General features: G+C 40.7%; 1 pseudogene across 1 annotated transcript; it reads left to right on the top strand.

Moving 5' to 3' along the window:
* Positions 1 to 1,133: 1,133 nt before the first annotated feature.
* Positions 1,134 to 22,028, top strand: LOC111666502 (MAGUK p55 subfamily member 7-like; annotated as a pseudogene). Its single transcript, XR_015438190.1, has 17 exons — positions 1,134 to 1,152; positions 2,139 to 2,367; positions 3,181 to 3,258; positions 4,758 to 4,838; positions 7,503 to 7,637; positions 9,887 to 9,968; positions 10,115 to 10,200; positions 11,279 to 11,356; positions 11,987 to 12,183; positions 12,308 to 12,366; positions 13,059 to 13,103; positions 16,353 to 16,526; positions 18,344 to 18,424; positions 18,538 to 18,631; positions 18,816 to 18,924; positions 19,828 to 19,971; positions 20,931 to 22,028. The product of XR_015438190.1 is annotated as an MAGUK p55 subfamily member 7-like (transcript).
* The last annotated feature ends 1,795 nt before the right edge of the window (positions 22,029 to 23,823 follow it).

Raw genomic sequence — 23,823 nt, 5'->3', positions numbered from 1 at the left:
CCCCCACCCATCACTATGGCATCTCAGCACTGGAGCTGTTATTTTGAAGTAAGTAGCTTTATTTCCGGTATTAGCCTAGCTGTCTCTGGATAACGTGACGCAGCTGAAAACGAAGCTAGTTGGTGCTGCGGGCTCCTCCTCCGACTTCACATCTCGTTGGCTGGCCTTTTTCTGGGACACACCCACGGTCTGCCCGCTAGTCTGCTGCGCCCATACATCAATGGCACGAACATTTTACCCTCCATGAGCAGTATGGGTCCGAGCATGAAGTATAATTCTTCTGCAGTTATTCACGTGGTCTAATGAAACATGCCATTTTACGAAATATTGCCTAATTTCATTGTCCTACTTGCTAATTGCAATTGACGATTGTGAGCTCGTTCTTCATTAAAGAAAGCCTGTTAACGACCACTAATGTCTAATATTGCCTTTTTCTCCTGGGAGTGTTTGGGATGTGGTGTGTGGAGAATGACACAGTACAGCATACACTCAGGTTCTCTAGTTCAGTATACAAAAGAATAACAGACTAACCTTTATGCACTTAATCCACAGCACATGGTATCACATTTTGCTCTCTAAATGACAGCTCTCAGTCAACCACAGAGAGGTCAGAGGTCAGAATGATACTGAAAAGCTCAACTACTGGGTTATTGCTTTGCACAGGGTCATGCCCCTGATAAATCCAATAAACAGGGACAGGCCTAACTGGATATCTATTGTGACAGGCATTTGCATCACCTAAAAATTTCACCTCCTGTGATTGTTGAGGTTGGTGCACTCCCCTTAACTAAAGCCTTGATCTTACTACCTTAAAACCCAAAACACCCAGGTAGTCTATTGGTCCTTTGACATTGCATTCGATTAAATCAGTGTGAATAATTGTCTGCAGTGACAGTCATATGTGGAAAGTGAACTGCTATTGGCTAACATTATGACCCATGCTCTTTGATTGCTGTATTGATCACCTGCTGGCTTGATTTAGGTCAGACCTGACACATATCGACTGAATAAGAGACAGTCTCTTTTACCATCCGGCCAGTCGAACACTAAATAACTTCTCTCTACAAGTGGATGTTCAAATGCAGCTTTACTATTTAGATATTTAGCAATATGGTCTGCCTGAACTGGGCCTAATGGAATGGACTGTCTCTGGTGAGTGCAATTTAAGTTTTGTGTGGTTCACTGTTTTTCCAGAGTTTATAATTTATCATTTATAATTTATTCTTATTCCATCAGCTCCTGAAACATTAAAATAATATCAGTGAAACACTAATATCAGTGCGGATGATGTCCTCCAGCCATGCTAATGTAGGGATACCGGACTATATTTGTTTACAGACCTAGATTCAATTATCTAACAAGTGTATTTTTTGTTTAACTGTTTCAGCTTTCAAATGCTAATTAGCATTTTTTCATATCACGGCTACATTATCTTAAACTGAACAAAAACATAATATGTGAGTGGTTAAAATTAATTATTTCTGAGACATCAGTATTTATCCTGTAGTATGATTTATGTTTTCATCTTTTGTTTGATGTAATTATACTGGCCAATAAAGTAGACTGTTATATGTCATACAGAAAATGAACTCTGAATTTTATTGATTAAACACTGACTGATTTCATAATTTACAGACATGACCAGACCCAGTGGAACAGTATATTAGTGTAATGTTGAAATATCTCACACCAGCATTAGGGGGCAGTAATATCTCACATACTATTTAAAAAACACACTAATCATTTCTCTTTTACTGTGTGACACCCTAGTCTGCCTCTCAACTGATAATACAAAGGAAATCTGAAGCATGAATATTCACATTCCTTAAGTATGAATTCATTGAAGTTCTTCTTTTTTCAGAGCGAGGAGGATGCTGAGCCGAACAGAACACAGAGGTACAGTATGTCGGAGGGATCACAGGTTAAACATATACATATAGTCAGTATGAGCCCTAATCCTGCCTTTATGGATAAAATGTCTGTATAACTGCAAAATAAAGTAAGATGACTGTAACGGTGAATCTTTTAAAGGCTTCCCTATGGGAGGTTTTTCATCACACCCTCACTTTAACCTCTGACCTCTCTCTTTGGGATCTTGACCTCACCTCATAACTTTCAAAACACGTTCTGTAACTCAGATACAGATGCAGCAGGTGAACTGCTCAGTGATGTGGTATATGTGTGCATTTTTACGTGTGGGTGTGTCCTGTTCCTCCTCCTCCTCCTCCTCCTCCTCCTCCTCCTCTAGGCGTGTGCAGGCTGCTATCATCAGTGATGTCTGGAACAGAGTCTCATACAGACAGAGAGGAGGACTACAGGTTCCTCCACAGCATGTTGATGGAGAAGAAGCTTCACTTGCTCTTCAAGGTGAAGACACACTTAAGCAATGTAATGATTTGTGATTGTTTACCTCCACTTACTTCAATTACATCCTTGTCCCACTTTTCTAAGTAAAAGTCCTCCATTCAAATTATTACCTAAGTAAGAGCAGCGTATCCAAAGTAACAGGACAATATTATTGTATAGCATCATACAGGGCCAGATATTGTTACACTGATTGGATTATTATACATGTGGCACTTCAGTGTTGCAGCTGGTGAATATGAAACTAATATTAACAACTTAATTTTTGTTCACTGTTTTACTGTAATGTGTATACTGCTGATCAAGTTAATCTATAACAATGAATCATATTTCATGAGATTATGATACGGTTTGGTTACTATGGTTACAAGTAACTAGTACAATACTTGGCTGTGAAGTGCAGTAATGTAGAAATATAAAAAACTCAATAAAAGAACAAGTACTTCAGTTTGTCAGATCATAAATAAATGAAGTTAACTAAATGCAAACTCTGGACCTTGTTAAAAACAAGGAAACTGGTCACGTAAATGCAGTTTCACTTAAACTAATTTACTGCAATATGTGTTCAGATTTATTCTGACATTTTATAAGGTTGTGCTTTAGCCCTGGTAGCATAACAGATCTTTAAAATAAATTATATTTAATTATCATAAACTAAAATAATGAATCCAGTTGGGTATTCGTCCTGTTTTTCTCCTGATTAGCAGTAGTAGCAGTAGTAGCAGTGTTTGGATTAGCACTAGCATCAGAAGTTGCAGTAACTGTTTTTTTTACTGCAGAGAGAACCTTTATTATGATACTTTACTGACATGACAGATCCACGAGCGACTGAAACGTTTTGAGAAGCGAAGCCCCATCCCCGTCCAAGAACACGCAGCAAGTCTGGCCTCAGATGTAAGTGACTCTCTCCAAACATCTTTTGCAGATAGACACACCGCAGAGGATGACAGTTTGACAGCAGAGGGAACAGGGATGATTTTTCACTGTTTAAACTGTTTCCTCTGTTATACAGATGACTTTCCTGTCACACAGAAGCACGAGCAGATCATACATTCCTTCTCATGTGTACTGAATTATGAAATGTTATCTCAAACCTCTGTCACCTCAGATATCATCACTTGAAAGGCAGTGTATTAAAGCAGATATCATTGTGTATCTGTTTGCCAGGAGTTAGGTCACCAAGGACAGTACTGAGCATAAGGCTGCTAAAACCATTTTGTGTGTAGTATAAAGTTTCAGGCTGGAGGAATACAATTAATTTCAGACTTAAGATAAAGTGACAGAGAGTACTGCCACTATAGCTGTGACTCCAAATGATACAAATAGTGTCTATTCTCCGCAGATGTGATTCATATTCCTCCTCATTCCTGTCTACTTGTTTACCTTACTCATTCTCCTAACTCCTGTGTTCCATTTAAATCATCTACCGCCTTCATTTCCTGATTTTCTCTCTGTTGTTCCTGGACAAAGTGCAAAACAAGGATGTTCATTTTACACTTTTCCCTTACTCTGTGCTTCCATTTCGCCTCCATCAGCAAACCACATTCCCCTTCCATTATCTACCTTCTTCCTCCCTTCTTTTTTCAGTCTTTCTCCTTCCTCTTCATTTACTTTCCTTTATCTTCTCCCTATACCCTATGTACTGTAATTCCTGCCATGTTTCCATAATGTCTATCTACTCCTATCCTCTCCCACATACTTCTCTCCATCTCCTTCCCTTCACTCCCCTTGCTTCAGATTCGCTTCGACAGCCACTCTCTGCCTGGCTTAAATCATCAGGACCTACTGGAAGGGCCAAACCATGGGTCTGTTTCCCCTCAGAGAGGCTTCTGTTTGCTCACAGTGGAAACTAATGACCTTCATGCATTGTGTCTCTGGAGTGTGCCGCGACATCTTGAAGCAGTAGAAGTCATTACAGTAATATGCTTGACAAGACGGGCGACTGCACACAGTCACTCGCCGCCTCTCCACTTGCTGCTGACGGTCAAGGCTGCTCTGTTTTAGCTGTCGCCGCAGCTGTCGTGTAGCCTTGAACATTCGGGAACATTTTTTTTTTTTTTCCAACAGTGACTAAAAGACACGAAAACCAGAAAAGGCACACAGACAAATAGTTAGCATAAAGCAAAGAAACGCAAGTTTGAGGTGAACGGGGCCATGTGAAAGTGCAGGCCATAAGAAATAATAACAGTACCGATGATGATGTGTCACTGAAGTCTGAATCAGATATAAGATAAATTTTACTAACCATTTTTGTCTCTCTGCTTCTTTCTTTGCCTCTCTTGGCTAGTGCAGTGTAGTCTAGAGAAAACCTCACTCGGGCCATGATATAAATGTATACCTCTAATTATAAAAAAACATATCCTGCCTCTCTTTCTCCTTTTCTCTGCCTCCAGTTGGCCGAGGAGCTGATGTATCAAGGCTGGAGAGATGAAGTCAAAGAACTGGTTGCCCTCTTTTCCAAACCCCACTTTAAGGTGAAGAGTATTGAAGAGTATGTGTATTGACCTAAAACTTCCCCAGCTACATCCTTTGTCCAGTCAGATCGCATCACTTCTACAAAGGGAAGAAACTACTAAAAGAAATAGTTCAACAGCCTGAGAGCGAAGCTTGTTTGTTTTCTTGGCTGAGAGTTAGCAGAGTACAATAAATGGACAATAAATATGAAACTACAGCCAGTAGCCAGTTAGCTTAGCTTAGCAGCAAAGCTAGGAATAGAGAGAAGCAGCTAGCCTGGCTTGTCATGAGTCTCCCAACTTGATATTTTTACATTTGTTTTCTGTACAGATGAAATAAATGAGATATAGCTTAAGGGAGCTGTATCCAGTCTTTGTATTGAGTGAAACCATTAAATATGAAGCTAGAGCCAGGAGACAGTTAACTTAGCTTAGTTTAGCCAGAAGACCGAAAATAGTCTAAATGTAGAAAAAAGAAAAAAATTAAATAAATATCTGGCTGTCAGCACCTCTAAAAGTAACCATTAACACATCATGTCTGTTGTTTCCGGACAAACCATGCTAGCTGCCTGTGTTTTCAGTTCGCTCTCTTGCTGAGTGTTAGCTGAGAAGATGAATTGTATCTGTCCACTGACTATGAAACTATAGGAGACAGTTAACCTAGCTTAGCACAGATATGACAGTGACATCAAGCTTCTCACTTTACTCTCAGCAAGAGAGCGATTAAATGTATTTCCTAACATGTTGAACTATTCCCTGAAGTGACTTCTTCATCTCTGTAACACTACCGCACACACACACACACGCACACACACACATGAACAATCCCTAAACTGTAGTTTTCTATCACTGAAGCATGTCCTATAATTTCCATTCGCATGGACCATCTATGAAGCAAGAATGTAATCCAGTCGGAAGATGTTGTTTTGCTGCCCTCTGCTCCAGTGCCCAATCTGAAAGGATCATTAACAATGAAATAAAGCCACTTATGAATAGTGTAGTTACATGTTCAGTCATTTTTCTTAACACTAAGATAACATTAGAGCTGTAATCTGAGAGCCTAATTTCCATGCAGTCATGCTTCACCTCACCTATTCTGAAGCTGTTCAGCAGTTCAACTGAACACTGGAGCTTACTCACACATCAAAAGGCTTACAGCATTTTGTTTCCTACAGTCGCCTCTTATATTGGTCACACAAAGTGACAAATTAATCCAACTGTAAATTTGATTTAATTTGATTTCACCTCATCATTTTGCTCGCTGAGAGGTGCTGACATCTATTAACCACACCGGCATGGCAGCTAATCTACTCCCTAGTCATGTTTATTAGTGTTCACTCATGTAGAGGCCCAGACTACTCAAATGCATGTTTCCTTATTTCAGATCTGCTGACAGTCATATTTCAGACACACACACACAGTGTATGGTTTTCCAGCGAGCTGCAGAATTTGTGGCTATATTCTTAATGAGGAGCTGAAGCCAGACGAGAACTAACAGGTTTGTTTAAACAGTCTTAATGACCTGTTTGTTCTTGGCCCCAACGCAGGAGCTCACACATACTTATGAGAGACACTGGGTTTAATATTCTGTAAATGAATGTTTGTTTTTTGAAAACCTGTCTCTGAAAGTGGCCAGAGACACATTGCTCACGCGTTGGCAGCTTCTGAGCAGAGCAACTGTTGATGGACACAGGGATAACAAGTAGACTAACTGACAGATGGATTGGCTGATTGTTAAAATTAAGTTGATGAACAGATGTTTCCCCTCCTCATTCTTTCTTATTACAGTAAATTCCCTTTTTTTGGAAGTGTACTTTGTGCGGGCTCACAGTAAGAGATTAACGTTTATCCAGAATATTGTTTTTCTGCAAACAAACCTGGGGTTTTCACACTGCCAACATTAACAAAAAATGAACTTATATGAACTCTCTGGGCTCTGATAGTGACTCATAGATCAATTCACAGTCTCGCACTGGAAAAGGAGCTTTTTTTTTTCGAAGACATTTGTGATGCTTGAGCTGAACCAGTACAACTGCAAACAGAGTGACAGCGAGTGACGTGGGGGGTTGCTCTCAGGTGGCCCACAGGCTGGCAGTGCATTTCTAACTAAATCAAATTTGGCATGTTGGCACCGGCAAAACTGAAGGTTTGCAACCAAGAGGAAAGTGCTGTATTTGGATGCAGGCACTGTAGTGAGTGCAGGCGGGCCAGACAAACTTGTTGGAATTTTTGCACAGCCTCATTTACTACCAAGTCAACTTTAATGAGTCCACAGGGATTGGTTACGTTTTTGTTTGAGTACATACAATTTAACTATCTCTAACCGAACCAGTTTAAAATTGTTGTTCTAAACCTGTGTTGGTACCACTGCAGTGACACTGGTTCTACAACATGCCTTCACTTAGACTGGATGATATGAAATGAACAGCCATGTGCAGTGATTACACTGGCATTTGCTCACTATGCTGAGTTCGACAGCAGCTTGACAGCCAGCTTTCAGCCAATTTCCATTTTGTTTGGAGTACACTGCTGACCGTCCTCACCCAGTGCTATTTTTTCCCTGCAAAATGAGATGCATTTAAAGAGAGTAGTCCCAGAACTGCATCCACTCCCAGCACCTACTGTGCAATTCAAAGTGACACACCTGAATCCAGAGCAGTCACTGTTTTTGTGTTTCCCTCACAGGGTCTCCTGTCTGTCCATGACGCTGTAGCTCAGAGAGACTTTGAACCTACTCTGCCGCCAGTCCCTGATGATGTCCTGGAGGAGGACGAGGATTCAGTCAAAATTGTCAGTCTGGTCAAAACCAAAGAACCCCTGGTCAGTAAACATTAAATTAAAAATTGAATCTATCTTACATGAAATGTTTGACATTTTGGGGAAATCCACTTACATTTTCTTGCTCAGAGGTTCGGTGGTTAGGTAGTAGTGGCGGTAGTTTAGCTTAGCTTTGCATAAAGATCCGAAATAGGGGAAACAGATGTAGAGATACTGTATACTGTCACATACTGGCAGATTTTCTTTGTATCTTTTGACAGAGCCAGGGTAGCTGTTTCCCCCTCTTTCTGGTCTTTATGCTAATCTAAGCTAACTGCCTGATGGCTAGCTGCATATTTATGTTAGAATACACACATCTCTCAGCAAGAGAGCAAATACACATATGTCCCGAATACAACCTCTTGGTTGAAAATAAAGAAGCTTGAAGACTGCATTATACACTAAAATGTTATGTTGTTAATCATGTCAATGGCCCAGAAATAACAGTTTGCCCTGACTGTAAACATGAAAAAATTGTTCACTCTACCCATAAGCGTTCTTACAAATGCTCTGAAAGGACAGCTGTACGCAGCTACATATATGAGCCTGTTTCTAATTTGGTCTACCTGGCCTCACAATGAACATGAAACAAACTCAAGTATTTAAGTTGAGACAACCATGTAACAGGGTAAGTGCACCTAAAAATGTGTAATTTGTACGGCCACAATAACTGACATACACAAGCAGTTCAAAGGAATAAACATATCAGAGCTGAATTTATCTCTGTGGACTGAATTTATGACATGTTTTCGACTAGAAAGTCAACTAAAGCCGTGTATGCCAAAGCGTAGCAGAGCGAAAGCTCTTGCAATGACAGGAAACATAAGGAAAGGCTCCTGCAGCCGCCTGGATCACCTTTGCCTCTGGGCTGCTGCTCACTTTCTTCAACTAGGAATTTACAGAGTCAATTCTTCCACATCTTTGTTGCCATATATCTGCTGTGACGCACAACATAGTTTCTGCATTATTGTGTGTAAGTGTGTGTGTGTTTGCAGCATGTGCAGTGTATGCACTGCAAAATATATGCCTCTTAATGGAAGCCTTTAAAGCAGTATTTTGAAATTGAAGGGATTGGGATCATTTCTTTTCTGTTTCTGATGTAAATCAACTTGTTTCAAGGTCTTTAATCATGGCCCATTTTCTTTATACTACTGGAATGAGCTGCCTAATTCCACCTTGGTCCAAGCCATTGTCACTTATTTCTGGAAATTTCCTGGATCAAGTGAAACTGGACTGAAAGCTAATGAAACTACAAAGAGCACATACCTCCGCCAAGGCTGCAAAATCCTCTAAATTTGTTATTTTAACAATAAAAAAAAGTTCAATTTTTTTTTTATTTGCATCTGGATGAAGATCACCATAAAATACGTATAGTGATGGACAGCTGTGGAGTACCTGTGCCAGATTTTGTCCATTCAAGCAGGCCCAGTGTTTCATTAGAAAATACCAATAATATTAAAAAAAAATGTCCTCACATGCAAAGTCAAAATTCCTTAATAAAAAAAAAAACTCCTGGATCCACATTTAAAAAAAACCAAGCATTTGTTTCTTAATCTGTGTGTTTTTACCAAATTTCATTGAAACCTGTTGACAGGTTTTTGAGATATCGCACTAACTAAAAGACAAAAACAAACACTGCCAAAGAATAAACCTACTGGTGGAGATGAGCTAATATTTTTTATGAAAAATAGGATTTTGGGGAAAAGTATGAGAATAATTAACTTAATGACAGACATTTTCTGCAGTGTGTGTATTCTCGTGTGTTAGTGGCTGTCCTTTCAAAAGTGAATGCGCTTAGGACCAATAATAAAGAACATACTTTTGTATTGATCCCAAAACTAGATTGGAAGGGGACTGACCTTTTTCTGACTCGCTCTCTTTGATCGATCCAGCATGTTCCTGTTTTCCAGACAACAGGGTTACACCCGAGCGTGAGCTGATTGTAGTCAGCTACATAAGATGCTCTTTCCATTGCGATTTGCTCCATATCAGTAACATCTGTTGAAAATAATGTTGATTTGGATAACCTTTTCCCAGCGCTTTGTGTGTTACATGAAGGCAGCTGGCTAAATGGTCCCCTCTCGATACAAATAACCTTCACTGGAATGAAGTGACTCTAAATAAGAAGCTTGTCTGGGCTCTAATAAAATCAACATGTTGTTTTCACTCTCCATCACTTGACCTCTTTGCCTCTGTGCATTTCCTCGTCTGTTTCTCCATCATTCTTTCATTAACTTATCACCATCCGCAAGGGGGCAACAATTAAGAGGGATAAAACCACTGGGGCTATTGTAGTGGCGAGGATCATGCGAGGAGGTGCGGCTGATAAAAGTGGTAAGCTGATAATCTCTCAGTCATCACAGTTATATCCAATCCTGTACCTTTATGTTGTAGTAATATTATGACGGTCTGTAGTACATGTATGTTACAGAGAAGAGCATGTGGTTCAGTTTTCCGTGTGTTTTTCCAACACTCTGAAGGACTGATCCATGAAGGAGATGAGCTGAAAGAGGTGAATGGAATCTCACTGGAGCACAGGAAGCCAAAAGAAATCCTCCCTCTACTGGTTAGTTTCATCTGTTTGCCTCAGCCGTCTTCTCATTGGATGTTTCTGTTTCGTTCTGTCCTCTTGCTCTCATGCTTTTCTTTTTTCTTTTTCAGCTGTGTAACTTAAAGGCTAAAGCTGGCTTTGTTTTATATGTTTATTTGTGATTGTTATTGTCAAACAATCTCATGAAAAGACAATAAAAACAACAAACTGTCAATCCATCTCTCAATAACCTTTTAACTGCTCTACTGTCTGTAGCTCTCAGCTCCAGCCCCAGATGTTCCTACTGAGGATGTAAATCTTTAAAAATAAATAGTTTGATTTTTAAAAAACGGTTGAGTAATTTCCTAAGACAGCTGGGCACTGTAGTTTTTTTTTAGCAAACATTCAAACAGGAGTATTTGTTTGGGGATATTTCCTAATGCCAATTAATCCACATCTGGTTTGCTGTTGACTATTCACAGCAGCAAGACAGCGTATTTGGAAATAAGTCAAATTAAACTGTTGTCCCCATGTTCACGGTAATGCAGGAACTTGTTATCCAGTTCAGTGGTGTGGCTCACTGACAACAACGGAGCTCTTTGACACAGAGGAATAAGCTGTATAAGGCCTTAGTTACAAAGGTAATCCTTTCTTACTGGAATCAGTTAATTGTTGGTCTCTGTTATTTTCACTGGCTTTGTGGATTGTGAGAAAAACATAGACCATCTGCTATCCTCTCCCTCAGAGGAAGATGAAGCTACAGACAGGAGACAGTTAACTTAGCTTAACAATATTAAATTGAAATTATTTTTATGGCATTTTTTTTTGGCTTTATTGGACAGTTGATTTAATGAACCAGATGAGCACACTACCTTGCGACCTTTAAAGGAGCTATAGATGGATTTTTTTCATTTGGACAGGCTAGCTGTTTCCCATATTTCAGGTCTTAATGCTAGGCTAAGCTAACTGGCTAGCTTAGCTAGTTGTAGATTCATATTAGCGTACAGACATGAGAGTGGTATGAAACCTCTCACCTAACTCTACGAAAGACGGATATATGGCTATTTCCTGAAGTACTAAATGATTTATCTCTGATGTCACTGTTCTTGCACAGGCCTGCTCTCAGGGTGACATTACATTCAAGATCATTCCTGCCTCCTCAAAGGAAGAAATGTCTTCAAATAAGAAGAAGGTACAGTAAATATTAACTAAACGTATTCGTATGTGTGCTTTTTATGTTAGCATGCAGTCCGGCTGCATGGGGAAAGCTGCCCACCTGTTTTCAGTAAGACGAGATGAAATCAGTGGTATCTTGTGTATTTGGTTATGTTTTGTGTTTCTGCCACGGCGCTGTCACTACAGCAGTGCGGTTGTCAAGAAGTAAATTCAGATCAGACAGTCAAGGACAAGCTTTTTATCTTTTAAAGACTCGATGTATCATTTTATACACATCCCATCTGTTGAGCCGTATCCACTCAGTTCAACATTAACAATAAATCTATACACCTTATGTAGAAAATTTCAGGCTCCGCAACCCTCTTTGTTTAGAGAGATGGAGTGTATGTCCAAGCTGGAACCTGTTAGAGCGAGCATTATGCAATTGATTAAGACAAATTATTGTCAGTGATTGTGATCATTTCTCAAAAGTGACACCAACATATTTGAAGACACACCAGACAAAGATGCACTTTGGCAGGATACAGAAGTTCTATGAAGCTGCAGTAGAAAAAGAGAAACATGGATAAATAAATAAAGTAGAAAGTGCGTTTCTCTTCGTCACCAGTCTGATGGATTAACATATTGAACGATTCTCTTTCCTAAGCTCTTTGTACGGGCTCTTTTTGACTACGATCCAAACGAGGACCCCACTGTCCCTTGCAAGGATGCAGCAGTTTCCTTTAAAAGGGGCGACGTCCTTCAAATTGTCAGCATGAAGGATGACACCTGGTGGCAGGCTTGTCACCTCGCAGACAGCAGCAATCGGGCAGGACTCATCCCCTCACAGCAGCTACACGAGAGGTGGTCTTTTTTATGCTTTTGATTCACTCACTTTAACAACAAAACCCTATCATATAATACCTTCAAGTCCTTTTAATAAAGTCCTGTTACGATTCAGCCTTTGTTTTTATCTGGTTTCCCACAGGAGAGTTGCACTACAGCGACCCAGAGCCCTGTTCAAGCCTCGGCGAGTTAAACCACAAGGTGCTGAGCCGACGTTTGTCCATAAACTCACCACACCTGAAAAGAATAAAAACCTTTTAACACTTTCCAATAAACACATTATAGCTCCTTCAGTGCTAAGCTGAGGGGTGACAGGTCGTGGTCAAGGTCAGGGGTGAGCTCTGCCGCCCTCCTGTAATACTCACAACTTTTGTTTTCTCCACATGCTCCACAGATGAGGGGGGAGGTATTGTCTGTTTAAATTTGCTTTTGAAAACTTACCATCAGAATGATTGACATAATATAATACACATGTATATTTTAGGTTTTGGTTTTGGTTTTCTAAAGATTTAAAGAGTTGTGTTATCCAAAGATAATAATCACGTAATTCTCCCCACATCATATTTCCTAAATGGAGAGGATTCTGTGAAATGTTCCTTTGTTGTAACCAAGCAGGTTTAAAGTATTTGGCCAGTGTGATTCAGTGTGATTTAGTTTTTCACTAGCAATCATTTTGTAAGAGTAAGGTAGTTATTAATATTTCTAAAATTGTGGATATCATGTCTAAATAAAACTATTATTAGAATTTCCAAAGCAAAATATTAGGACATTTGGGTCAGCACATATGTTAATACTTTGAGTATGAAATTTCAGAGTAATGCACATGTCATCCCTCTGTGGTTTGAATCCACAATTTCCTCACTCTTTCCTTTTCTCTCTTCCTGTTTTTCCAGTCATGGAGGATGTAGACTATGGAGCTATAACAGGGATCCACATTGGTGAGATGTTTGACTTGTTCCACTCATATCCCACTGATACTGGAAAATGGACCAGTATGATACAAGGCGATGCAACTCATGGCAATCCACAGCTCACAACAATACACATATATTGAATATGTATTGAAAAACAGATGGAGAAAAATCAGCAAGAAAGGAGACCCCAGTTATATTTACCCCACAGACCAGTTCATGTGATGATGTAGTTTTGTGGTTTGGAGATTTAGGGGGAAGGACTAGAACAGCAAATGTGGTTTTAGCTTTCCCATTTATCCCATTTGTCTTGATCTCATGGATTGGATATGATGTGCTTGTGTGTATTTGCCTGTGTGCATTTGAGCAGTGCAGGATGTTCGTATGGGGGTGTGCACTTATGGCTGATTGTAAAAAGGCTCCTTACGTCTATACAAGGCATGGTAATTACAGATGTTGCATTATATCAGTTCTAAGAGTCATGTGCATTTAATAATGTGCATTTCATCTTATCTCAGGCCAGGTTCCACCTGAGGACGTGGTTCAGACTTTGTGTTTCCTCTTTTTCTGGCATGTAAAGCCTTATTGATGCCGCACGACTGCAGGACTACATGCGTGTGATCAGAGAGAGTCTAGTGACATGGTGGAGTATTACAGACACACAAGTGAAGACATGTTAAAGAGGGTAAAACCAAGCTAATAGCTTGTACTCACACCTCTCTGCCACTCACTAAACAGAGCAGACAGGTGACAGGTGTGACTCTCGCTCGCACAGCAATACTGGTGACTCTCTGTAAGGTTTGTCGAAAAAGTTGCTGCACATTTTTTTGCTAGTAGCTTTTCTGATGAAAAAATAGTCATTAAACCAAACCAGTCTGAAAAGTTGTTAAAACTATAGCGTCAAAGCGCAAGCGCTAAATTAGCAACACTGAGTCAGTTGGCTTAGATTAGCAAAGCAAGACTGGAGGCAGACAGGAAGCAGCTAACACCCGTAGCTGGATCCCCCCGCCCCCCATTCTTGATGCTTAGCTAAGCTAACCGCTCAGTTATTTCTTGTTATGTCAAATTTGTCAAAAAAAGAATCACACAGAGAGTTTTTTTCTCTCTCTTGTTTCTTCCTGTATAACATTTTTGATGACTCATCTTGAACTTAGGAGTGTATACTTACACTTATAAACTAGCTAGCTAACCCTGCCCACCAGGTTGGGGGTCGCTGTAGCCAGAGTAGTAGAGAGATTTTCTGGTAGCAGATAGCAAAATTAGTGTCATATCACGAGGTTTGTTTAGGTATGAGTTGGCAAAATTTTCTTTGAAGAATATTGTTGAGGTCTAAGTTAGTGCATTCAAATTTGAAGGATTTAATTACAATCCCTGTCATAACTACATCCAGCCCGTATTTTGTCTTTCACTATGTCTGTTTCACCTTGACTTGAACGCACAGGTAACAGGGTGGTATCAATGTTTCTTGTCCCACTCTCAGCGAAAAAGAGAATAAAAGTATTTCCTCAAATTCTGAACTATTTCTTTAAATGGTTCCAGTGTACTTATGAAAGACTATGGTGCTTCATACTCAAGAGTTAATGTCCACTCCTTTGCACTGCAGGTCAAGGCTCAAATCATATAATCTTGAGGTGTGGGGTTGACGCCCAGTATGTAACCACTCTGTCTTATCTCCCCTCGCACCCTCACCTCAGACTGTCTAGTAAGCAGAAATATCTTGTTGCATCTTTTCGGCTGAGAGCATTTTCAGTAAGAGATGAGACTCCCACTGCCAGGATTAATTCAGATTGTACTTGTACTTCAGATGTTTTCTTCTAGACTTTATTTCACTATAGGAAATAAGATTTCTCATTTTCTGTATAACATTGGTTTTATACAGTATGTATCACCCCTTTACATCCATGGGTGAAATCATCAGTTTAAATCCCATGTAAACAAAAGTTGGAAATCTGTGCCCGTAGTGCCATGTTTCTTAGAATGAAGCCCGAAGAGGAAATGGACAGATATGCTTACAAAGTGAAATTACAGCTGACGTCAAAGAAAGCCTGGCACCATCACTTAGCTGCAGTTAACATCATGAAAGAGAGCGAGACTGCCAAGCCAGGCCAGACCACAGCTGCATGGCAGACACTGGATGTCAGACGGCCTACAAGCCACACATGACAGACCGAGTTGTTGTTTCTTGACTGAGATTGGTGCTGTTCAGGAAAGCGCTCGACTCCAGACTTTGGGTGGCAGTGTTGATGGTTTCTCAAATGGTGATGTACTCGTCTATTCCGCCTCCTATTCCTATTGGAGCTCTCCCTTCTGTCATGTTTTAATTAATTGGGGTATCTGATGCTTTTTAATAATGTCTAATAATTCTCGTGTTTGAACTTTTATTCAAGTGACGTCCAAGTGTTGCACCAGGTGGAGCATTGTTAAATGGATGGTGAATCATGGGAGGAAATTAAGTCCTTAAAAAAGCAAGCCTATTAAGTTATCTCAAAACTGTGATAAAAATAAAACAAAACAAAACATAGATCAAATAGACCGTCATGGGGATAAACATGACCTCGATTTAGCATTCTCTCTTCCTGCTGTCTGTCTCGCTTGGGTTGGCTTAAAGCTGCATTGATCAATGTGGATCAATTATGTGTAATGTGAAAGAGGTCACTTATAGCAATGAACCCACAGTGAATTGTCACCAGACCTTCAAGTTCCCCTGTCCGAACCCTTTTAGCCTTTCTTTTGGTCTTTGTTTTGGTTTCATGGCCCGCGACGGCTCATTCTCACTGCTCTCATCAACCTCATTTCCAGCCACAGCAGGTAACTGCTAGCAGTCAACGATAGACAGACAAAATTAGCAACTAGCTGATGACTTAGCAGAGCGTTTAACAGCTAACAAGCCATATTTTAATGGACTTATATTCATCAGGTGTGTTCATCAGAAATGTGACCCCAAATGAATCATAATGTTGCTCTGTATCAGCTGGATATGTAAATGCTAACACACTCACCATATCAACATTATAAGCCAATAATATGCCAGGTCTTGTGTTGTGCTGCGTTCAAGTGGACAAAAAAAAGAAAAGAAAAAAGAAATCAATTAATGCAGGTTTTAGGGCTTTTCACAATGGAGATATCCTCCTGCTAGGTTTTTAGTAATACACCTGACAGGTGGGTTGGTATACTTAACACACAGCAAAACACACACACACACACACACACACACACATACGTACAAGACACACTAATACACTCACAAAGTCTAAGGCCTCTCTATCCCTTTCCCAGCTGGTTTAAGAAGGAGTTTCCGACTTGGCAGAAAGAGCAGCCGGGCCAGAGAAGCGGCTCGGTCCCGGAGGTGGAGTGCAGGGGTACATGGCTCACTCCGTCCCCCGACCTACATAGAGGTGATCCCCTATCGCAGAGACTCCAAAGACAGACCGCGTCTGGTCGTTTTGGTTGGTACGTATGAGCTCAACATAAAGCCACATCAACAGGCAGGTTCCCATGTTGTGTGGAAAGTTTGTTTTCAAAGCACAATGCAGAATAAAAATAGGTTCCTATGCTGTGAATTAGTCTAACATCGCTATATACAAAACTTACACATGGTAGTTACTGTGGTAATATACACACAGTGGTCAGTTGTGTTCTGTTTTATATTACCCTGCTGCCTGTTTTTTTTTTTTTTTTTGTCCATGTAAAAAATCCCAAATAACGTGATTCCATTCACTAAAAGGACAGTATTATTGAAGCTGTTGTTGATCAAAAGAAAAAGTAACGCATTGATGAAGATTTATGTTCCGACTCTTAAGTGCAAGAACGATCCTTTCCCATCAGAACCACGTAAACACTGTCAGAAAACTCCAAGTCAGAATATATTGTGTTCTCTTAAGTTACCTAGTGGCCCACCCCAGATTCACTTCTCTGCCAATCCTGCAGGCCTGCTCTATGTATTTCTGAGCTATATCCCTCCCCAGGGAATTTCACATTGAGCCCCGCTGAGGGTCTTTTTAATGTCATATTACGATACAACTGTAGGTCATCTGTGACTGAGGGGAACAGAAGAAAGACGAGAAGAGGAGAGATGGAAGAAGAGAAAAAAAAAATAAAAGTGGAAGGCAGAGAGAAACACGATGAACTGAAGAGGTGCAAAAACAAAACCAGATAGAGAAGAGATAAATGATAGATGAATGGAGAAAAAGGGATGAGCGGATTGTGAATAAGATCCCGCATAATGTCAGCCAAGTGCTCCATCATCAAACTGGAACAGTTAAGACAGCTTGGATTTAGATTTAGACCTCTTTAATTGAGTTGGATCTTCCCCCGACTCTGGATTACGTTTTACTGTCTGCTGTGAAGGCCCTTCATTGACCGGAGGTCATCATTAAGAATATATAGCTTATTGGCAATGAGAGTTATAGACAGGAAAACCAAAACCTGGATCGCTAAAACAGGACCAGCTGGATAATGTTTGATCAGGTTGGAAATATATCCTTTTTTGTTTGCATTGCGTACGCACTTAGAGTGAAACAATAGACAGTTATGCCCCAGGAAAGCTGGTGAAAGTGACTGTCAGCCACTTTAAGCCCTGCAGATTGTGTAACTCTTGAAAAGAAAAAAAAAAAAAGGTCAGAAGAAAGTATCCACAGAGACCGGTGATGCTCTTCTCCAGTTCTTTGGAGCAGCTGTGAAACACATTAGCAGTGTAAGAGTGGAGAGTCTATAAACCTGATATTTTGTAATGTATCGAGCTCATGCAACGCAGTGATGGAAAAGGCAGGTATGTCAGGAATCCTACTTTCAGACAGCGCTCCATTAGAGTCTGATGCAATCTGGAGCTGGAGAAACCTGCAGGAGAAGAAAATCCCAGATGCTGCAGTATGTGTGTGTACGCATGTGTGTGTGTGTGTGTGTGTGTGTGTGTGTGTGTGCGCTTCATCCTGTGCATCCTACACTATAATGACACTGATACTGTGTGGCTCTGCAGATGTCACCTTTAGATGTGATGCTATGGATTTTCCAGAGGGGTATAGGAGCGTTTAACCGTTCGATAGAGACACAGACAGAGAAAGAGCGAGGCTGGTTTTCAGACTGAAATCAGTATGAAATCAGAGCTCTGTCTGTCTGACTCTCTCCTTCTCTGATGATAAAGACAGATGTGTCACCAGATCACTAAGCCTATTTAATGCTGGACTTGTCGTGAGGAAAACATTAGTACACAGTGATATTGGGAATGAATACCCACATACAGAACACAGTGTTTTGATCTTTGCCTTCAGGGCCCAGCGGTGTTGGCGTCAATGAGCTGAAGAGGAGGCTCCTGATCTCCGATCCTGACCGCTATGGCGTCACTGTACCGCGTAAGACGGACATCTTCAAGTTTCATAACTGACAACTTTACCTCCTGCACATTAAATGTTTTCTCACCTTTTTGAAGCCAAGTTTCAGCCTCTTGTCGCCTGTGCTCTTTCAGACACCACACGTGAGAAGAGGAGGCAGGAGAACGAAGGAATGGATTATCATTTCGTATCAATTCACATGTTTGAAGAGGACATTCTCAATCATAGGTAGTGCAAACGCAGGTGTCGCTCTTGAGGTTTCCTTTCCCATGGTGTTAAAAATAGCCTCTCTTGTGTTTCGCTCACTCACTCTTCCTCCCCCTTTTCAATGGGAGTGATGTCCACCATTTCGGCTGCTGTCTCATTACCATTTTCTGTATTCTGTGTCTGTCCTGTTTCTTTCTGCCTCTAGGTTTATAGAGTATGGGAGATTCAGAGGTCATTACTATGGAACAAGTCTAGACTCTGTGCACAGAGTGATGGCTGAGGGCAAGGTCTGCATCCTGGATGTACATCCTAGTGTAAGTATAATGCCATCAAAAACAAACAAAAGGTTGTTTGAGTTAAAATAATGCACATGTCCTTGGTGAAACTCACTGGTGCTTCATACTAACCCAAAAAACAATTGCCTTTGCAGTAATGAAAAATTACAGTTTTTCCTCATATGACCTGTTGATGTTTTTAATAAGTTTCCAGAGTTGCAGAGTTTAGTTCCTGGCAGTGATACTTCCTGTTTGGCCTCCACTGAACACAATTGACAGTGTTGACGTGGTGGGAAGTGAGTGAGGGATCACATGCCACTGCTTTGTCCCGGCGTCTGTACTGATGAGGGATGGGATAGTGTGAACCCCCACGAGTTACGAGCTGCCGATCACGGGCCTGTCAATCAAGAAGGCGCCGATGACTCCATGTGTATCAGAAGAAGCACAGAACTGTCTACACTCTCCCCCGGTCGACTGTTGGGAGTTAGCAGTTACAAATACTGTGGTACATGAAGGCAGTCCAAAATAGCGACAAAGGGAGATATAAGAGGCGAAATAAAAATAAAGATTAAAATTAGATTTAAAGTGGAGGCTGGTGACATGCTGCATGTTATTGTCTGTACACCATTTATAGAGTCTGGAAAGTAATCCCACATGATTCAGACCAAGAATGCTGTCATCAACTGTGCTGCCATCCGCTGCACAAAATCATATCCAGTTGCAGCATTTAAGGTGATTCAACATTTACCACATTTGAAATAATGCTAGTAGCTTCACGGCATACAAGGATGTCAAGATGGAGTAGTTTTGATTTTCAGTGCTTTCATGCCAAAGGGCCGATCTTCTGAAATCTTGGTCTATTCTTTTAATGTGTCTAAACTGTTTAGATTTATAAATGCTGCTTTCATCTAATCCCCTCCCTTCTTGTTTTTGTCATTACAGAAAATAAAGCATGTGTACACATCCGAATTCAAACCGTACGTGGTGTTTGTGAAACCCCCGCGTATCGAGGAGCTGCGCCTCACCAGGCGGAGAGCTAAATTCATCTCGGATGAAGAGGACACAAACCCAGTCAGGATCTTTTCAGTAAGAGGAACCGTGACATAAATACACAACACACATTCCACCAGGCAACATGTGAGAAGTCAGGTGCTCGGTCCATGTATTGTAACATGCAGGGCGGTGTGAGGTCAAACAGCTTGGCCTTAGTACAGCCACCCAACCCACAGACACACACACACCTCAACTCGCTTACTCATGCACACACCTTGCCTTACACATGGCTGATACTGTGGTTTGCATTTAAGAGACATTTAAGAGACAGGGGGAGTTACAATGCTTGGTGGGTGGCTTCTTGTTCCACAACGTACGAATAGGTGAGTTCATTTTATCCAGAAGATGAAGGGATACGTGTCGTTCGTATATGCACCAGTCTGACAGAATGACTGAAAGAAGAGCAAGGTATGTTTAATGGTACATGTGTTTCTGGACAAAAAGATGCTGGGTCACTTTCATAACCCCCATCTGGCTCCTCAGTCAGTGTTTGCTGCCCACGTTGCCCCTTATTAAACCCACAGGGTCACACACCTGTGTCGCAGCGTGGCTGGACTTCGCCCAGTACACAAGCAGCACAGCCATATTGTACAGGGCTGTGCTTTCAGCTTGTACTGCAGCTGGTGTGAAAAGGCTTCTTATCCTTTACTCTCAGCGTGTAACGATGTGTTACGCCTCGTAACAGTAGAGCTGAATGGTCGCGCGGATCCTTCCGTATCCCTGTTATGTTACAGTATGTGCAGATTATTGTGAAACAACGCTTCTCGGAGAATGTTTTGTCACCATATGGCCAAGCTTTAGCTGTTCTGTTCCATCAGCAGCGTTTGTCGTATTGACAATGATATCATCATAAATCATTAGTTGCTTTTACTGCAGGTTCTTTTCTTCTTTTGCTTGAAAGGTAATTAAAGGACACAAATCAAACCAGCTGAGAGCTGAATAGGAGCTCATATATTGCATCCTGTGTTTACAGAGGTGCTCTCTTTTTACAGGAGGAGGATTTTGAGGACATGATTGAATTGGCTGAAACCATGGAGAACCAGTACGGTCACCTGTTTGACAAAGTGATTGTTAACGGGGACGTGGCTCTGGCGTTCAGGGAGTTGAAGGCCGAGCTCGAGAAGATCGAGGAGACAGAAGTCCAGTGGATTCCTGCAGAGTGGATTCGCACCTCACCAACAGCAGCACGGAGAAGTTTCGGTCATTTGACCGGCTGGATTTGAACTTTAAGCTCTTGAGACACACAGGAAACTATAATTGGCTAAGTTTCTCCTGGTAATGAAAGCATTTGTCTTATGAATGACTTTTGACAGAACTGTGCTTTGATGAGGAATATGTCAACCAGATGTTTTCTTTTTTCATAGGACACACAAAAAAAATGTATTTATTAATTGTAAGATATGTAAGAAGTCAACACCTTCAACCTCTGACACTGAATTTCTGTCATATTTTAAATATTGTTCCATTTGTAAACAAGTGCTGTGATTACCTCAGTTTTCCACAGTGTCCCTCAGTGTGTATCTAATTAGGCAAACAGAATCCATCTCTCTCTCCCTCGCTCTCTCTCGTTCTCCCTCCGTCTGTCTCAGAGCCAGTTTTTCTGTTGGCATTTGGCTGAAATAACGTCGGCTCGCAGGACGAAGAAGAGAAAAAAAAAAGAAAAAAGAAAAAGGAAACTCTCCAGAGCTTGTGGCTGAGTGTAATCCTTCCCTGCCAAGTCGCAAACATCAGCATGTAATTATTCTGACAGCTGCTGCACTTCAATTAACTGTAATGTACACCAGAGAAATATTATTAGTAGCAGTCGGGGGAGACATTTTGCCAGAAATATGCTGGAGAAAATAGGGACACAAACAAGAAAACAGTCGATCAAAAACATAGACAAAGCAGAGTGAAAACCTTTTTTCTGGGTGTAAGTTGTAGACTTGTGTATATATTGTTTACATTTCATAGATGAGGACTATAAAAGTTGCTGCTAGTTACAATCACTATAATCAGCATTATAGTATCTTGGCTGTTGAAGACTTTCAGGGCTTGAAATTGTGTATTTTCAAGCACCCAATGTTGAAAATCAACTTCATTAAAGAATATTAATCCTGAAAAGGTCTTTTTTTTTCATACGAAAGAAAATTAAACATAATTGGCAGTGACTTTCAATTAGGAACACTCCATTAAGAATAAATACCCATATCTGAGCATCACAGCTGCAGATTCTACTGTTCTCCTTCACGTGAGCTGCTTCTCCTACTTCTTTTTAACGGCTGCATTCCTCTACATTCACGGTGTTTCCTCTCACTTTTTGGTTGCTGTGCTCAATTGGGTGTGAAGGAGTGTTAATGTGTCTATCATGTTGTGTTTGGGAGGAAGAGGGAGCAGCATGATGTGGAGAGACCGTAATGGCTTTCAAGGGACTCGGGCCTTCGCAGTCGCACAGAGAGAAAGTTGTGAGCGCTCAAAGCTAACTGTAAAAACGAGCCTAAGCTTGACATAGTGGATTAGGCTGCAGGGATAAAGAGCACACCATCACGTCTCAGGTATTTATTTTACCTTGGCAGGCTTATTGTCGGTGTCAAACACAACTAAGTACACAAGGAAGACAGTGCTACAAACGGAGCACTGGATTGGAGATGCACTCATTGGCGTGTCTGCATGTTTCCTGGTCACCAAAACCTCCAGACCAGTCTGTCAGGTCAACAGTCGCACTTCTGCCAGGCCTGAATCCGACCTCAGCCAAAGCGTGGCAGTATAATTTCATCACACCACTGAGAATCTGCAGGCACCCTCTGAGATCATAACGATGCCATTAAAGACACCCGAGTGATCCAATGAAAACTCACCGTTTTATGTTCACTGCAGCTCCCACTTCAAACATTGCACAGAGGTATGATGTCAATTGGTCTCGGATAATTTGGCTAAATCGTGCCACTGTCTATTGAAAGTATGTAAAAATAAATGGTAAACAATATCTTCAACTTTGCATGAGATATTCATAACTTTAAACAACCAACACACTAAATCACATGCTTAAAGTATATGGGAGTTAATTACACAAACCTACAGCAAAGAAAGAAGGAGAAAAGGTCTTTAGTTCATCACAGAGAACTTTAAATTGAAAGTGTCTACGGATTTCTATTTGCCTTGGCTATATTCACACGTTAAGGCAAAAATATGCAACTTTGAAAGAGTGACACAATCTTCCTATTGCAAAATAAAATTGAATTCATAAACAATAAATACACCTTTGCTCAGTTCAATACATTCAGGGACTTTGTTGCTACAGCCTTAATTGGTCTGATATGACCAGAAAGTCAAAGTGGCTAATGTTAGCAAACTTAACACATTCATGGCTAACTAACATTATGACAGATGACTTTTCAATAATAAGATGTAAACACACTAAAACTCACCAGGAGATGTTTCACTTTCTTTCTTTTTTTTTTTTTTACTGCAGCACAACAAGCTGTAAATCCAATACTGACATATTAACTTACAAAGTTGTTATAGTGAGCCTGTTAGCAAACATTTGCTTATTTTTATGTCCAGATGACATCAGCATTCATTTGGAGTCGTGTTGCTGACCACATGACAAATGTATTCTCTCTCCTTTTAGCTTTGGTTTTGCTTTCCACCAACTCCTGAGGCAGATATCTGGTTTAGTTGCTAAGTGCTAACATATGTTCACCAGCTAGTCATTAACTTTGCCTGCTTTTTCTTTGGTGCTGGTTAGGTTGTATGCTCTAGGTTTATCATTGCTTTTTCTTTTCATAAAATACAGCTCCTAGCTACGGTAGAAATTATTATTGAACCAAAACATTATAATTGCAGGCTGTTAAACCAAAACAATAAACTGAAAGAAGCTAAAACTCTTCAAAGATCTGAGGAAAG

The sequence above is a fragment of the Seriola lalandi genome, unplaced genomic scaffold (genome assembly GCF_002814215.2).
Source record: "Seriola lalandi dorsalis isolate HSWRI2012SDOR001 ecotype SW California unplaced genomic scaffold, Sedor1 jcf7180002054677, whole genome shotgun sequence".
Classification (NCBI taxonomy): domain Eukaryota; kingdom Metazoa; phylum Chordata; class Actinopteri; order Carangiformes; family Carangidae; genus Seriola; species Seriola lalandi.
The sequence above is the reverse complement of the archived record's forward strand: the minus strand, read 5'-3'. Positions and strand labels throughout refer to the sequence as shown.